At 39.8% G+C, this 15,036-nt stretch overlaps 1 non-coding gene across 1 annotated transcript; it reads right to left on the bottom strand.

Annotated features, from left to right (window-relative positions):
* Positions 1-2,223: 2,223 nt before the first annotated feature.
* Trnaa-ugc lies at positions 2,224-2,295 on the bottom strand. Its single transcript has one exon. It is a non-coding gene; the product is annotated as a tRNA-Ala (tRNA).
* Positions 2,296-15,036: the final 12,741 nt, after the last annotated feature.

Below are 15,036 nucleotides of genomic sequence, written 5' to 3'. Positions count from 1 at the left end.
ACCGACGCTATAGCTTGAGGATTGGAGAAATGTATCTTTTTAAATCGGGGATCGAGAATAGTTTTTACAGCCGGCAGAAATATATATTCAGCTTGGCCAAATCGTCGGTCAAAATGCGAAAGAATCTTCTCTTTAAGAAATGTGTATACTGCTCCAGGCTCTATAATAACAGATGAGGTAATTAATATGAAGTCAAAGTTTAAATAAAAAATACATAAGTCTTTATTCATTCCGATTTTCGATTATTTCGATTAATTTTATCATAGTTTATTAATCATTCAATTATGGTTACTTATTTTCATATCACTAATCGATTAATCGGAAGAGAAAATCGATTATTTCCATCAAACGATTATCGTTGCCATCCCTATGCATTTCCACTCATACTAGACAGCTTTAATCTGAGAAGAACTTATAATAAATAAAATTTTAGCTTCCTGTGCATATGCTCTTTGTATTTGCTTGATTAATTCAATTAATTACTAACACAATGTGATAAAGCATAAAATAATATTTTATTGTAAACCATATGAATGTAGTGTATTTCATGAAACGAAATTTGTGTTGAGACAACGAAATTAAATCAATATCAGTCTTCACAGAAAAAAAACTTTATGGAGCACTCCGTAGGAATCGATATAAAGTCAATAATACGATAAAGCATTTTATAGGAAGAATCATGCATGCGAATATCTGGGTGTTCATTAATTGCGTATAATAATTCCTTCAGATTTTAAAATTGGAAAATGTTGCATTACGGTTAGCTCAGAAAAGGTATCCATATCTTAATAGATTATTAATAAAAGTTTTTCTAGTAAAATATAATACTAATTGCAATAAATAAAAGCTCAAAATTTAAGGGTGCGTTTAAATTTGTATGATATCTTTGAGTTGTATTAAAAGATGAACACTTGGTTGGATCTTAACCCCTCTCATGAATGAGTTCGCGCTGTTTTCATAAATGCATTTTTTTACACGGTTTTATTAGATTTTTAATATATTTCCTACATGCACACTACCAAATCTCATAATATTTATAATCGAGCATTATAATAATAATAGTCCTTACTATAGGTGGTCTCTCTGCATGCACACTACCACGTAGTGAGCATTTTTTCTGCTAGTGTGCAATTGTTCCTGCCTGCTGGTCGCCTTCCTTTCAGGACGATATGGATTTTAAACAGAGAATAGGGTGGTTTCCTATTACTTTTTGTATTGCCTAAATCGAAAGATTATTTACTCCTGGACTACGTATTTCACGCTTTTAGGTTTTTAAATGACTATATCTATTTTTCGCGATTAAATGAAAAGTGAAAATTTTCTAGCGCGCGAAAACGCGACGGCTACGTATGAATGCTGGGAAAACTCCGTGTGACGTCGTTATGGTTCCCGCTGCCGCAACTGAGGTGACCTTGGGGCGAGGATGTGTGCACAGCTGAGATGCAGGCTGCTAGCAGGCAGCAGAGTACCCTGCCAGCAGGTAGTGCTTGGCTCAAATAAGGATAATTAATACCTTATCAAATGAAGAAAACTTTTCGACCTTAGGCAGTTTTAATAGGTGATTATTAAGGCATGTTTCCCTGAGCTCTGTGCCTCATGCATGCATTGGTAATCTCAGACGATGTAAAACTGATATCCTCTCGAGTAGAAACTAGGTCCCTGTGACGTCACGTGGAGTGGCATCGCATGGGCGCCAATCTGGCCTTTTTCAAATGAGGTTAAAATTGACCATGGCCATTCGTCTAAACTGAGATTTCTAAAATCAAATAATTTGTATATTATGAATACACTAATGGTGGGTAACGAATCGCAAATAATGCATTTCGTTTTCGTTAATGAAGGAAACTACCCTATTAACTTTGAAACTAACTCGAATGGAACCTATGAGACATGCCAGGGAATGTTTTTAATCCGATTATTGCTTGACTATCAAAGAAGAAATTCGCAGTGTCTATCAAAGCGGGGGATATGAAGCATTTAAATTTTATGTTGCAAAAAGGGATCGTTCCAAAAATATAGCCATCAAGGAGAGGCAACCACCACAAAAAACTATTTCTACTAACTAATACCACTAACGAATAACTACTGATATTCTAAAGCATTTAAATGTATTATCTCTCTTTAAGATTAAAAAAAACCAATCGAATGGCAGTAAAACATCCATTTGTGTAGATAATCCATGAAAATGTATTTAATAGAGAATTTAAAATCGTGTAAAAAGCGTGGAGGTGCCGGGGATCGAACCCGGGACCTTTCACATGCAAAGCGAACGCTCTACCACTGAGCTACACCCCCCTCGTGAGGAGACACGTCTTGTGTTGGAAAGCCATGGCTAACTTCATCGCGGGTACGTACCGCGAGATAGATTCGAAAGTCGTGCCAGTTCTTCGTGATTGTGACTGGAGTCGCAATCGAAGCATTGCAATTTGGCCGCCAGATGGGAGTGGTGAGCGAGTGGTCCGCCCAACGCAGCGGTGAGATGCAGAAGAGTCCAACGGAACCTCATTTCGACCGTCGATTTTTAATCCCTCACGATATGCAACGCGTCCAGACCAATGATGCGATGCTTCGAAGTAAAAGTATTAGAATTAAACGATTACTAAAACGATACTACGATGTATTTACGATAAATTGAAGTAAAACGATAATCGAATTATTTTTTATACGAACATTTTGATTCATGCCTTGAGTGCTTAAATCCAACGTTTTAATAATTATTTACAACAACATGAAAAACTAAATAAAATGCTGGATTGCATGTTTGGACTCCAAGTTTTAGAAAATATTGAGATTTCAACATTTACTTGAGCCAAATTTAAATATATGGTTGCCGTAATAATTACCGTGGGTCGTAGAAGACGTTTATATCATTTTACCCCAAATATTTAAAACCATATCATGAATTTTACTCGCGTAATGCGTGCCAGGACTAGTGTGTATTGTGCATACCCTTAAAACTCGTAAAGGTATCGACTGGGTATCTAAAATTTCATAATAAATAGGCCAACAATTCTTTTGGTGGAGATTTGGGCAAAACGGATTAGCCGACGTCTTCCCCAGAATGTCACTCGATGAAATCCATTCTCTGAAAATTAATAATCTGGACTAGCGTCCCTTAGAAGGATACATGAGCTGGCGGAATGTGATTGTGCAGGTAGCAGAACTTGCCGAAATCGTGCGGTTGAAAACGGGGTGAATAAATTAGGATTTACTTGCAATTATCCTCAAAAAATTTAATGCCACTTCGCGACAGGCTTCAATACAGTTTTTGCTATCATAAGGTGGGCCTTTAAAATTTCAGATATAACGATACCACCACTGCGCAAACGCTCAACAACCACCGAATCCGCTCATCTAATAGCCATAGTAGTACTAGATGAGCGGATTTGATTCCGTGGGCGATTGTTGAGCGTTTGTGCAGTGAAGGCATCGATCATCTCATAGAGATTAAGCCTAAAACAACTCAATTTGATTTAAATGGAGAGTGGGGACTTTAATAACTACGCGTCGCGACGCAATTACTCCCAAAGTAAACTTTTAATCAGTCACTTTGGCCAGTATTGTTCAAATACTATTTCTATAAAAAATTATGGAAATGCTGCAGGATTTACTCCACCTCTTAGCAGACCTTACGCTATATTTCTGATTATAGCGATGCACTTGCGATCTGATCGATTTTTAAACTGTTTCATTTCCCTCAAACAGTTCATAACTCTTTGCTATCTAATATACCCACATACTACCCCACAAGCAGCTTCAATAGGCGTTTAGCGGGAGTTTTTAACGCACCACACGTTCACGAATAAAAAGGAAATGCTGAAACGCAGCTCAGACTAGAATTCATTAAAATCCTTTACTTCAGGGGAAAACGATGTACAATTCCTATCCATTCGGCAAAATATCACCCTTTATTTATTGTTGCCGATGGATCAGAAAATATAGGGAGGTTATTATATGATGTTCTCCGTTTCGCTCCAGAATATATCTATTCTCAAGTGCTCAAGTTATCTAAACCTAGCGCGCTGACTCTGAGACTCTACAGGCTCCCAGCATAATTCGTTTAACGATTTATGTACGCCCTAAGCAGTAAATCCAGAATAAGTCTTGAGATACTGCATAGCGTGCACTAAGGGGCATTTTTTTCAACGTCTTGATAGATATGAGTTCGATTCCTTTCCCAGACGTTGCAGATAATTCCGGCACAGAAAGTACCGTTTAGTTTACTTCGTGAGTGTTCTTTTCAGCGTGTCCGTATGTTATAGTACGTCATATTTCACGATAGTGTCTTATTTGTGGTACCCTTATCGTATACCTCTTAAATTTCGTATATACTTATGGGTTGAACTTGAAATAAGATCATGATCTTCCCCTATTTATTGAAATTCCTCTTCAGGAATTGCCAAAAATTACTTCCTCTCATCGGTCGCGAGGAAACGGAACTTTAAAATCATCCCAAAAATATTCAAAGCAGTTTTTTATTTAAGTATTTATTTTTTTATTTGCAATAAACCCAAAAACTGTACATGAGACCTTTTATATTGGATTTTTAAACAAATGGTTAAATAATAAAGTGTAAGAAGAAACAACAACAAAAAAAAACATGATTAAATAGTCACAGATATCACTTAATACTTCACTTCTATGAACGCCTAACCCGCTCATTTGTTATTTGGGAAGGGTGGAGAAAGAAAAGAGGGATTTAAAGAGGAAGTTTCCTGATGGCGATCGTAAATGATGAAATTGATGATGTTATATCAACAGAAGGAGCTTTGATGGAATTGTAGGTAAGAGGTAGGCGGTAGGTAAGGGATCTCTGGATCATCGATAAACGGGGGAGAGGTAGATGGAAAAGAGACGAGCTCCGTGTTTTACAGGAAGGGACACGGATTTGATAGTGATAACCTTAAGAAAAGTGTGATTTGGAAAATTTCTTAATGATATCCTCCCAGACGGTCGAATTTATTTGTAAAAAATAGAAATAGAAATAAACAATGTGGCTCGTGGGGTGAATGCACGGAAGCAGGTGTGCGGTTGGGGTGCACGCGAAGATGCATCCTTTGCTGCGACTTCCGCGTGCTTTTTGACTGGATCTACAAATTGCAGCCACCTGAAGATGGGATCTTAAGCTCTAAAGGCACCCTTTGAATGTGAATGGGGCCAAATTAATGGAGGAGGAAAAAAATGGAAGATCGCTCCGCGATATACCACCACTCGATTTGATAGTGGCTCGCATGAGGGCCCCTCAGGAGGGGACCTAGTCCTTCCCAATACAGCTTGCCTTCTTTCACCACTTCGGCAGCTTTACGATCGGTTTTCAAAAATAATCACCACGGGGAGACCTCTGTAAATCCTCAGTATTTGTTATAGAATATAGGAATAACAATGACATATTATGAATTCAATGCAAAACATATGAGTGGGTTGGAAGCCAAGGGGTACAGTTGATTTTTTTTCAGCATAATTGTAGGTAAAGTTAATTGTTAGAAGAAATACACAAAAACTTGGTTGCTAAGGGATACGAATGAGTCTATGTTCTGTACTGACATCGAGTGGAAAATCAAATGCCTTACTAAATATCTGATTTATCTAGTTTTTTTTTCTGTTCCTAATGTCTGTACCTAACTGTGCATAGAAAAAAGAAATCCCTTGTACCCCTCGGCTCCCAACCCACCCATATAACTGATGATTTCAGGCTTAACTTTATGAAACCTTTTCATTACGTAAAATGAAATTAGGTTCGCTATTACATTTGAGAAATCATGACCCGGGTTCCATTAAATTGTTGCACAGTCAGATCAGGTGGTGTAACAATGCTATGAAACCCGGACCTTGCTTTTTCAAATATAATAGTGAACCTAAGAAAGTTTATTATTTAATTTTCCTCTGTGCATAACATCGTCATGAATGTAAAATTTGGTAACTAGCGTCATATCATCATTGGCTATTTCTCGGTGAAAATTGGGTCACCCTTTCCCACAGTGACGTGAGTGTTGAATTCTGTAAACCCATTAAAATTCGCGGTGAGGGACAACGCAATAAGTGACCGAATTCTTCATTGGGTCTACACGCCCCGTGTTCTTCAATTCTACACATACTGAGGATATGAACGTCAAATGAGTGTTTAAATACGCATGGTACTTGGAGGAGGCGACCGACAGCTGAAGTCATTCGCGCCATGAGGGAAGGGTAGATGTGGAAGGGTGGAGAGAAACCCGGTGTCGGCATTAGCCTGCCCTCATCGAAAGACGGCGAGATTCCTCCTCACAACATTCGATCAGGGATCGGGGAGTCTCACCGAAAATTCTCTGCCACCGCCGGAATTCGAACCCGAGCCTACGGGGTGGGAAGCCAACACTCTAGCCACCAGACCAACCCCTGTATAAAATACATTTCAAGTTAATATTCCTGTTCTCTCGCGGTGTGAGCAGTACGATGGAGTACGGTTTTCTCCGATAGTAAAATGGTGAGGGGAATGGGAGAAAATAGTACGGTGCGTCGTCGTCGTGGGGTGTGTTTGGCGCTGCCGTCTGCGTTTATGTGGAAACGGCGCCGATTGGATCGTGGACGGAAGTAAAAACGGGAAGTAACTTCCGGCTTTGGAGTGGTGGGGAAATAATAATGCACCTGCCCCCATTGGCTCAGCAGCCGCTTAACGCCACGCGCTTCCTCCGCCCTCTGCACAACAACACTTCTGCACCCCTCACACGAACTCACTCATTCTTTGCATCCAAGCTTCTCTCCACACGACTACCGCTACTACTAATCCGGAAATTGACTTTCGGGACTCGGATAGCCGAATGACTACCACCACTTCAATCGAATTGAGGGTTTACATATATATTCAGAACTTATCTGAGGCACGGTTCCAATCCAAGTACTTGATATTAATCATTTGCTCCGGGTTAAAAGTACATTTGCAAGTTTTCCTTTCGATACATATGTAAAATCCTTGTTAATCGGTACGCGGTTAGCACGTAAGAGTTAATGTGTGAATGCTTGAATGATTTTCGTGGACTGGAACGGAAGATGTACGAATGTATGAACCAAATACTTTATTTTTTGTTCATGCGGTCGCACGAGTTAGGTGGTTACACGGTGTATTTTCGTGTTCATTCACGCGTTCATACATTTAGACATTAACTTGTACATGTGAATTGTACCGTGTAACCAGGCCTTTACAATTTGTTTGAATTATCAAAGCTCAAGGCATTTAATGACAGACGGCAGTTTGTTGCACAGGTTAAGTCCTTGTTTTGTGAACATATACGGTTTGATTTGTATGAGTCATGGCTTTCGGGCGTTCCTCCGCGTTGTGTAGTCCATAGGTGATGCGGAGAAATGCCCGAAAGCCTTGACTCGTATGGAGAAACATATCGGGAACCTTAGATCCAACCTACTGTTAAAATTATTCGCAGTTCTATTGCTGTTTACCTGGAGGAGTTCGTGGATTTTGGCTTAGGAAATATGAGGTTTTGTATATTTTACTTTTGTAATTACATGAAGCACAATTATTTCATTGTAAAAAACCACGGCACCTATAGAATGCTTAGCACTGCATAGGTTGGCACTGTGGATACACGTAGAAGGACCTACTTCATGATTTTTAAAATCATGTTTTGCATCAAAAATATTTTATCCATACCTTCAGTATCTTAAAATACAGGAAAACCACGAGAAATTTGAAAATGATTCCCAAAATTTTCTTGAGACATTTACTAGAAACCCTAGGCTGCTTCTTTAAGAGCTCTGCTGAATTTCTAACCGGTTCTATGGATATCGGTATAGTTCCCCACAACGTTCTACAAAAATTCCTTTTAACTCCTGAAAATGAACTGATATTCCTGTTGAAGCGAAAGCATTAGTATCTTAAAAGATCTACAGAGAAAAAGTCTGTCTCAAAACTTAGACGAATATAACTACTTAATTGTGTTATTTTACAATTGACGGGTTCCAATCTTTTCAGGCTGTCATCGGTCAAATTATCCAAGTGACTCATCTGCCTTGATGACGGTGCCCAAGATTTTTTTATCGCAAAACTTCTTTTAGGATTTTAAATTACGTGATAAACACGTTCAGACACAAATATTTAGTGAACATGTAAGTCCAAAGGAGATCATGACCCTAGCCGGGTCTGAATCCTGGCAAAGCCAAATTTTTTAACGGCAAATTGCACCACTGATATAAATCAACGGTGAATATAAGTCAACGAATATATTGGAGGAGATCCCTCCAACTGCTTATATATATGTATATGCTATGTTTTATCTCTTTTTTTACATGTATTCAATTTGTTGAAACCTCATGGAATATGTTGTATTTTGCAAGTATCATAATATTAGTTTTCAATCAGTATGTTTTCACAGATTTTTCACGTCCCCCATTCTTGCAGAGCAATGTTTTTCCCCACAAACAAATCTTTTTTGTACTAAATTTCCACATATACCATTTATCTGGTTTGGCATTTCACTAATATTGAATATCGAATTTTCATATTTTGATATTGTAAAAATTTATTAACCTTTCTACATCTACATCTACAAATTACCCTGCGAGCCACCTCTAGGGTGTTTGGCAGGGGGTGATCAATCACCAGCATGCAGCATGCATTTGGACTCCCACATGCACACCACACCGTCCAAGAAACGTCCCGTATAATAACAAACTATACTACTATATGCTGTTAGAAATAGAATATAGAATAGAAATTCAGAAACATGCAGTAAGTTTTACATAGGTTAGTAGGCTACACTACAAGTCATGCAATCTATTTACGCGTTCTATTGCTGCCGTTATAATCTCTTATTGATCGTGGAAAAAATGACATTCGGAATCTGTCTGTTCTGCAATCTATCTCTCTTATTTTATTTATATGATCTGATCTTCCGTAGTACGTTGGCGTCCGCAAGATATGGTTAACTTCGTCAGAAAAGACACTGCTCTTGAATTTATCTAAAAGGTTTAGTCTATTTTTCAATCTACGGTCCGACAGAGATTCCCATCCGAGTTTATGTAAGAGGTCAGTTACACTAACAAGACTATCGTTACGACCTTTCACATACCTGGCAGCTCTTCTTTGCACGCGTTCTAACTCTGTTATTAAGCCTTTTTCATGAGGGTCCCAAACACTGGCAGCGTATTCCAAATGTGGTCTAACGAGGGAAAAGTAGCTAATTTCTCTCACTTTGTCGTTTCACTTTCCTAATATTCTTTTAACAAAACCCATTTTACGATTAGCTTGACCGGTTATTTCTCGAATATGTTTATTCCACGATAGATCATTATTGAGTCTAACCCCTAGATATTTCACAGATTCAACTGCCTTTAACTGCGCGTACCTTTATATGTATAGCAATGACGATGACGAGGGGTTGGGTGGAAGAGTTTTAGTCTCAACCTCACCCGAATGAAGATATCTATCTATCCAGCATTCGATCACCAACGAGGTCGGTATCCTTGCTTACAATCATAATCTTTTCAGCCGTCTCAAGAGGGAGATGTATTGCGCTGTAAACATGCAGCCCCTCCAACCCCCCTCCCAGTTTACCCTCAATCCCGCTGGGCATAAATTCAGCCCCCATGCGACACGCTCACCAGCCACCGCCATGGGCTGCAAAGGACAATGGCGCACGCACAATGGGACCGCAATAGGGTGTGGAGTGCCAATCCTTTTTCCCTTCTTGCCGAGAGGAATTATGGAGGCAGAGAAATCAGCAACAGTTTCACGCCCGCCGCAGGCCTAATTGTCAAGTCGAGATTTGTACGAGGAAACCCCGTTTCAAACGCAAAAACACCGAAACGTATCACTTCTATTCGAGCTGAAAGTGATGAAAATTTTCGTGGGGGAAACTCACTCCATGTGGACATGAATTAAAACACAACGGAGAAAAGATACAGTGTCCGGCGAGACACGGTGAAAATCTTTGATATTCAGCTTATTAAAAACACTTGTCTGTTTCCACACTCTTTTATTTTCACCATTTTTTATTTCGGCAACTTGTGTCATTATCAAGGTGCCTTGATAATGGCACAAGCTGCCAAAAACCAGCTGTCAGCGAAAATAAAAGTGTGTGGAAACAGACAAGTGGTTTTAATAAGCTGAAAACACAACGGATTATCGAACTCGTCGCGCGCGTGACAGTCGTCATTAGTTTGGAGGCGGTCCGACGCATACGCAGTCTTTCATAATGGCTTTGAATGCAGATTCACGGGAAAATTACAATCTTAACATGCTTATCGCGAGTGCGGTTGAGTCAGTATGGTCTTACACATTTTATAAGACTTAAACAAGAATGATACAATTGGAAAATTCCGCTGGGTAGAGGTGCATGTGATCTCTCTGCAACTCTACAGAAGAGCTCTTTCGGTTTGAGTGGGAGTGGGATGATGCAAATCGGCTGAAAATACAAACCATTGATAGACAGTTAATTTTTCCACAAATGCCTGACCGTTTTCCTGAGGAAAGACTAGTGGGTATTCAGTATAATAAATACATAACCAAATTTATTACTTAATTTCGTAATTGTATGCTGTAATTAAAATCTCTGGTGCACACCAGTAAGATGAGTCTGCATACGTTGTTTTCACTACGGATCATTCCACCGGAGCTCCACAAACAATTGACCCTAAGTAACTCATATTTTTGCGAAAATGTTGCGCCTGAACGTGAGATTACATGATACTAAATATCGAAAGGCAGTTTAGTGGAAAGAAAAACAAGACAATTTACACCCATTTCGTTTCTTTCACATTTTCTGATAAAATAAATCTTGAAAAATATTTTTTTCCTATGAATGGTTGAAATCGTAACGAATGAGAATTCACATTATTTCGATTCAATCTTAGCATTAGTTTAAGACAATACGCATTAGCTAGGATTTTTGTGAATCTGGTTGTTACAGGTTAGGTGCGGTGGAACCGTTCCGTCATAAATTAAATACATGACCTGTTTATTGTGACACCTGACTATGACGTGAAAGCGTCAAAACACGTCGTGCAGTGCAGCGAATAAAGTTTCAAAGTGGAACCTGAAAATACCCTTTTATTTATGATTTGACACTAATACAAAACTCTATTGGCTCTGGTTAAAGAGGCGTCCAGTGCTTGGATATCGAATAAATCGCTCCACTTCGAGTGCCCTAAGGAGTTTGAGGAACAGAAGAGGATAAGGGAGAATGGATATACCAACGTACAACACATTCCGTGTAGTTTAGTGGAACGTGTACGCCTGGAGCCTATTCATCATTGTTGCTCGGCAAATTAGGTTGGTTAAATGAGTTTCTAAGGTGATACTATTGCTTCGAAATAAACCGATCGATTCAAGTGTGATACAGCGGAAGTTCGACGCATTGGAATAAAATTAATTGCACACTTCCACGGTTATTTTGGTGCGTATGACGCGTTTTGGCTCATGGAGCCATCATCTGGTAAAAGATATAACAGTACATGAGCACATTCATTCATTTATACACTTGTGAAAGTGGTGGGGGATGATTTGGAAAAGGGGTGGGAAATAGAGCAACAATGGGGAGAGACTGTGTGCATTCTCACTGCCTCTGTACGTCTGTTCTGTACCCCTTCCTCAAAATCGTCAAATCCTCCCCCAACTCTTCCTCAAATGTATAAATGCGATGTTCTCAAGCACTGTGGCGTCTTTTATCACGCGATGTGAGCCGAAACGTGTCGTACGCCTTAAAATAATTAATAAAAAGTGTGATTACACATTATTTTAATATTAACTATTCATCTACATAATACCCTGCGAGCCACCTCTAGGGTGTTTGGAAGGGGGTGATCAATCACCAGCATGCAGGAGGATTCTAATATGCACACCACACGGTCATAATATTGCTATGCATGGTAACAACAAATTATAATTCCACATTCGTGCAAAGGTAAAACTTTTCCACTACTCTTGCCAAATATTGTTATGAGTTATACTTACTGCAATATGTACCTTCCAGTATGTACTAAAGATGCAAGAAAGCGTAGTTCCGAAAAAATTCACATGCCTCCAAAAAAAATTATATCTGAGCAGCGGTTTAGCCTCTATTTCTTTATTTATGTGATGGAATCGCCATTTGATTTTATAAAAATAAAATTTTTAATATACTCAGTTAATTACTAAGTACAATTTTAATATGAATAAGGAAAAACTACCAAAAATTAGAATCTAACCGCCTTAGCACGGGACTCCGTGACTAGATACACAGCTCACTCGGAGAGCACGGTGAGATGCGTGTTTTCGCGATTAAGGTGCTCTTCGTCCCCTCTGTATGCTCTCTTGTGGCCTAGATGTCAAGACGAGCCTTTTGGAAGTTTGGGTGTGCAGCAGGGCGATGCTTCAAAACGGGGTAAGCACACAATGGGTGTGCACCAAGGATCCCTCCCCCGCCCATTTCCTTACTCTTTCCCCCACCCACACATGCGCGGTGGGGGGTGCAGACGGTCACGGTGTTGAGGTCGTAAAAAGAGGGGAAACTCCTCACCCAATCCCTCGCTCCCCTCGCCTCCGCCGCCGTCGCTGTCGTTGCATCGCATCGCGTCTCGCCGCCGTCCTCGTGCTTTCAAGCAAAGGCATCCTCGCGTGGAAGCGTACTCAGTGCCCCCGACGCAAGGGGGCGATCGTGGAGGAACAGGGTGACCCCAAAAGGGTATTATGGTTGAGAGCGGGAAAAGGGTTACGACGAGGGTACGCAGGACGACAGGAAGTGCCGGCATGCATCGTAAAGACAGCGGTCCGAAATCGAAAAAAGCTGGCCAAAAGTCATTTTTCGGACTTTTTACGGGGAAATTTTTTATTATTTATTCGGATTCTACAGGATATGGCCTACAATATTTCGCACCTGACAGGTCTGTGTGATTACTGTCTTGACCTGCGTAAACCGTCAAACATCGGCGTATTCAGCCTAAAACGCCCGACGCGTAGAAATAGTCTTATTTAGGGAAATTCAACTTAATAAATGACTATTTTAATTTCATAGGGTTCATCTGTCAATTTTAATACGGAAATTTAGCATATTTTTGCTCAATATTATGGTAACTTTTATTCGTTTCAGAATATACTATAACAATATTTAACTATTTATAATGTTAGCTATTTTTGGGCCTATTTTTAGTAAAATGTATCGATATAGTTTTGTGCTCCTCGAAGATTTCTATGAAGAATCCTTAGGAAGTGTATATACAACGAGATAGAGAAAAAATCAAGCCTATACTTGCCTATCCGACATCTAGAGAGTTTTAAGTTGAGCGACGCACCGCTACGCTGAGCCTCAGCCTCAGCGGCTGAGGGCGGCTGGCCGGCAGAAGACCGAATGGCATTATCGTTCAAATATTTCTGTATTGGTGGTCGAACTCGCATTGTGTATACTTAGCAGAATTCTACATCCTGTGAGATTTAATACATCAAGTGTTTCACGCCTATCGTATGCACACTTCTCGTTTGTGCACTCACCTTCAAATATTCATGAAACCATTGAGGGCCGGTTTTCATCTACATCTACATCTACAAATTACCCTGCGAGCCACCTCTAGGGTGTTTGGCAGGGGGTGATCAATCACCAGCATGCAGCATGCATTTGGACTCCCACATGCACACCACACCGTCCAAGAAACGTCCCGTATAATAACAAACTATACTGCTATATGCTGTTAGAAATAGAATATAGAATAGAAATTCAGAAACATGCAGTAAGTTTTACATAGGTTAGTAGGCTACACTACAAGTCATGCAATCTATTTACGCGTTCTATTGCTGCCGTTATAATCTCTTATTGATCGTGGAAAAAATGACATTCGGAATCTGTCTGTTCTGCAATCTATCTCTCTTATTTTATTTATATGATCTGATCTTCCGTAGTACGTTGGCGTCCGCAAGATATGGTTAACTTCGTCAGAAAAGACACTGCTCTTGAATTTATCTAAAAGGTTTAGTCTATTTTTCAATCTACGGTCCGACAGAGATTCCCATCCGAGTTTATCTAAGAGGTCAGTTACACTAACAAGACTATCGTAACGACCTTTCACATACCTGGCAGCTCTTCTTTGCACGCGTTCTAACTCTGTTATTAAGCCTTTTTCATGAGGGTCCCAAACACTGGCAGCGTATTCCAAATGTGGTCTAACGAGGGAAAAGTAGCTAATTTCTCTCACTTTGTCGTCGCACTTTCCTAATATTCTTTTGACAAAACCCATTTTACGATTAGCTTGACCGGTTATTTCTCGAATATGTTTATTCCACGATAGATCATTATTGAGTCTAACCCCTAGATATTTCACAGATTCAAGTGCCTTTAACTGCGCGCCCCGAATGTCATAGTTACGCTGTAGGGAGTTATTCTTCTTCCAGAAATTCATTACGACGCATTTTTCCAAATTTAATTCTAACTGCCAAGCATCGCACCAAGCTTGGATAGCAGCAAGGTCATTCGTTAGTTCATCTATATCTTTGCTGGAACGAATTTCTCTGTAAACTACAGCGTCGTCTGCAAATAATCGTAACTTACTCTGCACTACTTCGCCAATGTCGTTTATATAAAGAAGGAATAGGAGTGGGCCAATGACACTACCCTGAGGAACGCCAGAAGTCACTCTAACCTGCCCTTAGTGAGAAAAATTATGAGTGATCAAAAGCGAATACATAAGTCACTATGCGAGAAACTTACAGTAAACGCTAGATGCTTTCCTCTGCACAACTTTCTTCATATTTTCATAGAAAATAGATCCCTTAAATGCTGTACAGCGTTGTCAGCACGTCATTCCGCAATAAGGTCTTGGCGCTAAGAGAAATAAATGCTCCCTAATCCCCTTGCCGCCCCATTGCCACCAAGAATTGTTCACAGGATCATTTCATCAGCCCGTAGGTGTAGATAGGATGGAATGCGGGGGGAAAATTCGTCCAAACCTTCTAAGGGTGCGTGCATCTTTCTAGTGCATTTTTTTCTCATATAATAACGGAATGAGGATGACGGCCTCCCTCACCATGACCATTGCATGGATGTGGTGAATATTTCCCACTCAGTTTTACTTCATGATTTT

Source organism: Ischnura elegans, chromosome 2 (assembly GCF_921293095.1).
Source record: "Ischnura elegans chromosome 2, ioIscEleg1.1, whole genome shotgun sequence".
Classification (NCBI taxonomy): Eukaryota; Metazoa; Arthropoda; class Insecta; order Odonata; family Coenagrionidae; genus Ischnura; species Ischnura elegans.
The sequence above is the reverse complement of the archived record's forward strand: the minus strand, read 5'-3'. Positions and strand labels throughout refer to the sequence as shown.